We start from the raw sequence: 8,018 nt of genomic DNA, 5'->3' as shown, positions 1-8,018 counted from the left end.
AAGAAATATGAAAAAAAACGCAAACATATTAAAAAGCAAAACATCTACTGCATGAAGCTAGTCAACAAATTGGCATATACGCGCACACATACAGATGTAAACACATATCTACGTGCATGTGTATGTATGGATGGACTGCTAAATTGATGTATTTGAGTTAAATTTATTTTGCCTAAGTAATTACCTGCTAATTCAGCGATTCGACACATTTGATATCGTCACTTTGACCAGAAGCAGTTGAGCAGAAGCAAAGTGGCTACCGCCGTTGTCATCGCGCATAGCCAGCAAGCAGAAAACAGTCAAGCGTGATGTCCTAACAAATTCAAGTGTGCTTGTGGGCTTCGCTAGAACTTCTTCTATAATTATGTATGTATGTATGTATGTACTTATATGCATATATGTGTATGTATATGTGCACACGAACACGCTTTGAATTTGTATGTCCTTCAGCTCATTAGTTTGACTGGTTGCGCTAAACGGCTGTCAGGCAATTGCAATTTAATATAATTTTCTGCACTTTTCCAGAGGCGATTGCGTCGCTAAATGGTCGGTGATTGCGTTTGAACAAAAAGTTAGAACTAAAATAAAAGGAAATCAGTCGCTTGCATGCTTCTACTATATGTAAGGGAACCTACATATATGTACAAATCAGGGGTCTCATTAGACGTTTATTATTTGCTTTCATTAGAAGAAGTTTTTGCGTGGTGAACTCTAAACTTAGTGCAAACGGGATGCATTATAATGGTAAGGCGCTTGCTTCAATATACAGCCGGGGACTAAAGTCTAAATAGAGCACAGACAGTGCCGTCATTAACCATAGCGAGCTAATAACCAAAACGAATTTTCGATACTTTTTATATGGAAGAAAACACTCAACACCGTCAACAAAAAAATGCTATTTTTGAACCACTTCAAATTTGCACTTTATTCGGAAATTCCATGAATTATAGAACTGCGGCCGCTGTAGGCAAAAAGGTTGGATCGTGGCTACCATTCGGAATTCTATTCATAGAACATAGCTGCCGTTCGGAGTCGGCTTGGAACTGTAGGTCCATCCATTTGTGAAACAATATCAAGACGCACGCCACAAATAGGAGAAGGGAAGTTCGGCCAAACACCCAGAAAGGGTGTACGCGCCAATTATATATTTATATATATATTCTGGGGGTTGATTTGAAGCCGTGGGAAGACAAACATATCGGTGTCGGACCATGGGCGTTTCAACAGAATGGCTAAAAAACAAACGTTCCGTTGGCGTCACTAGACGCGAATCCGATGAATTATTCTCTTTGGCCATTTTGGAAAACAAGGTCCGAATTAAAAGATTCACTAGTCTCGAGGCACTGAAAAAAGTCATTGTCTGCGAGTGGACTAAAATACCTGCAAGTCACATTCGGGCAGTTTGCGATTCGTTTCTGGAATGTCTGAAGACCATAGTTAAGGCAAAATGTGGTCATATCGAGCAAAAGTGAATTGATTCTTAATGTTGTATTATTTTCACGCATTTTTACTTTGAATTGAATAAAAGTAATTTTCAAAACTAAATTTATGGTCTTTTTAATTGGTTACACTTCGAGTGCCGGACCCTGTATGTGTGTACGAGCATGTATGCTGGGCTCGGAACAAGATTTTATTTAAATGCTCTAAAAAGGAGGAAAGAAACAAATAAATATATTTAAGAGCATTTAAATACAAACTTGTTCAAAAAATAAAAACCAAAAAAAAAATTGTGTTATTAATTTTAAAAATTTTATTTTATCTAAATTTATATTTTAAGTTTTGGTATATGTGGGAAAAATTTGTATTTTTATGTCGCATGCACTTATGAAAAAGTTGCTGATCTGTTTCAAGGCGCTTGTTATGACATTCATTGCTCAGCCCATAACGGTTCAGTATGAAATGTGGGTACTCTTATAAGTGGTATCTAATCACATTCCGGCTATCGTAACTAATTAACCCTCATCCGTTGTTGGTATGCGCGTGCATACCATTTCACTTTTTGAAACTCTGTTTAATATAGTAAATATTCATCGATTGATTTGAATTTTTGTCCAACTAAATATTTTAGCAAGTATTTCTACTACATTGAATGACAGATGGCGTTGCGGGCTGTAAGTGCCCCAACTAAAAAACTTACATATCTGTTGTTGGTATGCGTGCGCATACCAGTGTCAAAGATAATGGGATGACTTTTTGTACCGGTACATATTTGAGTGTTCGTTAGCTTTTTTCGCATGTTTTCAGAAAATTTCTCTATCAGTACGTTCTGTTAAGTGTTAAATATTGTGTTGAGTTGTTAACGGAGAATCAATCATCACTAACAATATCTTTGATATTTTACGAGAATTTTACCATTTTTTGAAGATTGACATCGAGTGAATATGAAGAAAATGACGATGAGCGATCTGAAAGATCGAGTGACGATAGCCTTGAAAGTGATTCATCGGATATCGAACCACTGTCACAAGAAATTTTAGAAGGTAGCGCAGTAAATCTCGATATTCGCATGAATTCGAAAAATGGATTGATCGAGTATACGAAAGAACCATTTGTACGTGGTAGAAGATTTTCTTTTCGACATCAATCGAATGTTTCTAAAGGTATTTTTGAAGTGAAAACTTCTTTAGAATCGTTGGGAGTGATTTGAGAAAAAGTGAAACGAAAAAAGCGACACTCTTGGCTACGAATATTACATATAAACGTAGCGACGAACTAAATAACTTTTAGGCCAGTGCCGACAGCATGGCGCGATAGCCGAGCGGCTAGCAATGGGAGCTTCCAATCCAAAATTCTTGGTTCGAATCAAAAGAAAAAAAATTTTTTTATACAGTTATTTTATTCCATTTTATGATATGTTTATGAGGAGCTTTTTTTCATGGCAGAAATACACTCGGTGTTTTGCCATTGCCTGCTGAGGGGTGAGCGCTATTAGAAAAATAGTTTTCCTTAATTTTGGTGTTTTCACCGAGATTCGATAGTCACGCACCAACCCATTCGGCTACGGCGTTTGTTTAATTTTACTGATGCAAAAATGAGGAAAAATATATGAATAAAGTTTGCTTACTGTTTACACATTTTCCAAAGGTGACGGAGAACCAAAAAAAAAGTCGATTTTCAAACAAATACGAGTGCATATGTGTAATTGTGTTAGAGTTTCGGTCACGCCCCAGCAAAACCTGCGTGCATATGTGTTTGTAACATTCAAAAAAATGTAATTGTGTTAGAGTTTCGGTCACGCAGGTTTTGCTGGGGACGCTCATAATAGCAACCGCGTGTGTATTTTTATATTCGTAAATATTTTCATTTTTAAATATTTACCGCAATTATGTCGAAAAATAATGCAGAAAAGTGTCGTGAATATCGACAGAAAAAAAAATCAATAAATAGCATCACGAAATTAATTCACGAAAATTTAATAAATTATACACCAGAAGTATCGCGTATACTTAGAAAAGATTACAATAAAGTTCCAATGATTTTAAGTGGCGATTTTAACGTAAATTTTGCATTGGACACAGCGGTTCCTTTAATTGACTTTCTCAATACAACATTCAATTTAAAAATGTGTAACAATCGCACTGAATCGACAACACGATCAAAAACAACAATTGACGCGGTATTTCAAAGACATGTTGACAACATCGAAACCAAAGCATTTGTATCATATTTTAGCTATCATAAGCCACTCGTATCATTTGTTGAAATTGAAAACATTGAGGATGAATAATAATAAAATGAAGAAAATAAAATATGAACTTTATAGCAATATTATAATGAACCTATAATTATCTTGCTCCTAATGCTGCTTTCGTCTCTTTCTCTCTCAGTTTGTTTTACGGAAGCTTTCACTTCTATCGCGTCTAACCGTTAGACTGGTGTTTTTTTTTTATTCTGTTTTTCTCCTTTTTTGGTTTGGTAGTTTTGGTAACTTTATCATTCTTGTTCATTTTGCTCACAGGTCCCACTGCTTTTGCTATTTCTGCGGTTGATTCTCCTCTATCGGATTTTCTTTTGATCCTTTCGCCAATTGAGGAGCATATTCTCAGAATGACAAATTTATTTGGTGCAAGAACATATCGCAACAACTGGGAACATTTGACAATTCAGCAATTGCGTGCGTACTTCGGATTGCTTCTTCTTGCTGGTGTTTACCGGTCATATGGCGAGTGCGTTACGCAGTTGTGGAATGTAGATAAAGGCAGAGCTATTTTTCGCAAAACCATGAGCCTTGACATGTTCAAGAAAATTCAAAGGTGCATTCGTTTTGATGACCGCGAGGAACGTAATCGGCGTGATAAGCTTTCACCTATTCGATTTGTGTTTGACAAATGGACTGCACATCTCAAGACATTGTATACTGTTGGAAAAACAGTCACAATAGACGAACAACTTGTTCCGTTCCGTGGCCGATGTCCATTTCGCCAATACATTCCATCAAAACCGGCAAAATATGGAATACAAATTTGGATAATTTGCGATTCAGAGTCCTATTACACTCATAATGCTCAAGTTTATCTTGGCCGTGTTGCAAACACTGCTGTGGAAAGAAATGTTGGGCAACGTGTTGTGCGCGATTTGTGCCATGGACTGACAAGTAGAAACGTTACTTGTGACAATTTTTTTACAACATACGCGCTGGCTAAGGATTTGCACAAGCAAAAAATGGCGATAGTGGGAACAATACGAAAGAATCGAGCTGAATTACCACCAATACTGCTCGATATGAAGCGAAAGCCAGTTTTTCATACAGAATTTGTTTATGAGCCACAATTGCAAGCCATTTTGTTCCAAAAAAAAATCGATTTGTGACATTGTTGAGCACATATCATCGAGGCTTAGAAATTGAACAATCAGCGAAGAAGAAGCCAAATTTGATTACTTTTTACAACAAAACTAAAGGTGGAGTAGATACGCTCGACCAAATGGTAGGAACGTTTCGATCAAAGAGAAAAGTTAATCGTTGGCCAATGGCTCTCTTTTGCAATATGCTAGATATAAGTGCATTGAACGCATATATTATTTTCACCCATATTTTCTCTGATTGGAATAGAAAAAAAACAAATATTAACATTCGTCGTAGATTGTTTCTTGAGGAATTGGGTGAAGCACTCACAGTTCCATTTGCTACAAACCGTAGTCATCCACCACGTATGTCACAGCAATTCCATGCTGAATTGCATCCTCAAACATCAATGTCTCATCTTCAACCCAACAACAAAAGAAGCCGATGTTATATTTGTTCCAATCGTAATGTTTTCGCTTCCCGATGTGAAAAGTGTGCGAGATTTATCTGTGCTAGTCATAAATATTCAATTTGCCATAATTATGCCTGTCGAATAGTTTCAAATTGAATTTTTACGTTTCCTAAATATTTATTCTTTTTTCGCATTTTTGTTTTCATTTAACATCGTTTTGAAATTAAAAATCATTGTATTAATGAGGAATGAATAAACAATAAAAGTCGTGCAAAAAATGTATGGGTCTGCTTTTTCTTTAATTGGATTTTAATCCTGTATTCGTGCGCATACCAAACAACGTATATGTAATACGAATTCTAACAACCGATGAGGGTTAAAAAAAATCGTGGACCTATTCATATTGCACCCTACTAAAATTTTTATTGCCCATGAATGTGTTAAATTACCGATTTTTATTCTTTGAATCACCCTGTGAGCGAACCGCCTGCGTTTTTTCCTTACTAACCCATTTACTGCCTACTTTTAGGCGCACAATGAAGAGATGCCACTTTGCCACGCTGAATGCTTAAATTCAGCATTCGATCAATGAGCGTACGCACACACAAACACACATACATATGTAATATATATATACATATACTCTAATTTAAAAATGTTTGGGGGCAAAAACAAAAATATATTAATTGCGCATTATCTGGCTACCCACGTAAAACAAACGAATTGTTTCATTTGGAACAAATTTGAATTGTTATTCAAACAAATATTGAGAGCTTCGGATCAGGTATGCATGTATGTATGTATGTACGAATTTCACAGTATCATACAGTTGCTGCTGTTGCTATTCACTCTATCTTCTATTTATGGCTTATGTGAACTTATAATTTCACTGCGACCTTTCGAGTCAAAACTCATTTTTATATATTTTTTTAACTATAAAAAAACGCGTGCGTGTTTTACCCACTGGAGATGCCGGGGATTGAACCCGGGGCCTTTCACATGCAAAGCGAACGCTCTACCACTGAGCTACATCCCCTTCATACCAAACGTTGGCCAATTCAATGCCGGTTAGCAATTAGCTATAAATATGAATATATACACACAAAACTTATGCATGTACGTCTGTATGTAATAAAATTTCGTATCGAAAAGTACTTACCAATTGTTGTAATGTATTTATTTTTCCATGCTTATGTTCCTCATGAATAAAAATGTCATTGAAACAAAAAAAAAAAAATTGAATTGTTTGCTGTTGTGTTTTCATCTGATTTCAAATGCTGTTGGTGGATCTTTTATTTGCACTAACATAGGATCAGCGCTCACTTGCATTTACTTACGTCCAGCAGAAAGACGAATGTTTTTGGTTTTGTATGAAAATTCTTGATATGTTTTTAATTACAGGTGTAGCTCCAAACGAATTAGTACTAATGCGAAAAAATCTAGCGAGTTTTGGAAAATTAAATTCATTCAATTTTAATTCAAAGCAAAGACGCATGGAAATAATGCCAAGACTAGTGGACCCTTGTTACATAGGTTAGGTTGAACCGGTTGAATTGCAGTCATGCATTCTGTTCGATCCATAGCGATGCCAGACGGAGTTATTCGTTTTGAATAGTCCAACCGCATGGTGCCTGTTTACATTGCGAATTGAAGGAGACATTTCCAACCTACACCTGAGCTATCTGCCAATCCATCAGACTGAGGTGCCTCCAGATAGTTTAAGCGTGTTTTGAATAACGCCGGACATCCGTAAAAGAGATCTCTCAGTTTCCCTTGAGCCCTGCTCCCTGCATTTGCTGCATTCTTCGCTGTCCGAGATTCCTTTCTTATAAGCATACGCTGCTACTGGGCTCTTTCCCATCAGCACGCCTATCATAGTTCTACAATCTCTTCGTGCTAGTGGAATCTTGCATTCCTGCATTCCAGTGGGGAGACCCTCCCATCTTGTCCTGAATTTTCTGATCACGTTTTCGTACTTTGCTGTGGAGTATTCGTATTGACTTTGATATTTCGTTGACAAAATCCGAGTATAGAGATACCCCGTTTCGTTATATCGTCTACTATCTCGTACCTTTCGCGTATCTGGCCTTATGGCCTGAAACCAAATAAAAACGTATTACAATTCGCTGCCAACATTTCTACTGTCTCCCTGCTTTGAAAAGCGATCTTGGACGTTATACTAAACGAGATACTATAATTGCTTTACTGGCTTGCTTTAATGGCTGCCTGACTATCTGTGTAAAAGTTATCCTTGGGGTTGGCCCCAGTAGCAACACAGTCTAGGCCTGCTCTCTTTCCAACTGCGAAAACCTCAGCCTGGAGTACACTGCAGTAACCTGGAAACTCATACGACTTCCTTAAGCCTAACTCTAGGCAGTATATCCCAGTACCTACTCCACTAGTAATTTTAGAGATGTCCGTATAAAGGTGAAATGTATTGCGTTTGGGGCTAAAGCCCTTACGCCATCCTCCTTTTTCGATAGTAATCTTTAACCTTTTGGCGGTGGCGCCTATAGTGGTACCGTTACTTTGCTCTCAGCGAATTTGGCAATGAGTGACGTCATATCAGCACAATTCGTGCCGCTAGATTACCATTTTCACAACTTGATTTATCGTTTTTTTTTTGCTATTTAGTCTCTTTAGTTTTAGTTCTTTCTTCATGACATTTTTCTAGCCTGTTCTAATTGAAATGAAATGTTTTTAATTTTGTAAAATATACATTTTTTTTAAAACTTAGTTCAATAATTAACTCAGTTTTATTTAGCTTTACTTTATTTTATCTCCTGCAAAATATGACCCATCTGAAGTAACACACATGTGCCA

The 8,018-nt window shown here is 36.8% G+C and overlaps 1 non-coding gene across 1 annotated transcript; it reads right to left on the bottom strand.

Annotated features, from left to right (window-relative positions):
• Positions 1 to 6,159: 6,159 nt before the first annotated feature.
• Positions 6,160 to 6,231, bottom strand: Trnaa-ugc (transfer RNA alanine (anticodon UGC)). Its single transcript has one exon. It is a non-coding gene; the product is annotated as a tRNA-Ala (tRNA).
• Between the last annotated feature and the right edge of the window lie 1,787 nt (positions 6,232 to 8,018).

This window comes from Anastrepha obliqua, chromosome 2, assembly GCF_027943255.1.
Source record: "Anastrepha obliqua isolate idAnaObli1 chromosome 2, idAnaObli1_1.0, whole genome shotgun sequence".
Classification (NCBI taxonomy): domain Eukaryota; kingdom Metazoa; phylum Arthropoda; class Insecta; order Diptera; family Tephritidae; genus Anastrepha; species Anastrepha obliqua.
The sequence above is the reverse complement of the archived record's forward strand: the minus strand, read 5'-3'. Positions and strand labels throughout refer to the sequence as shown.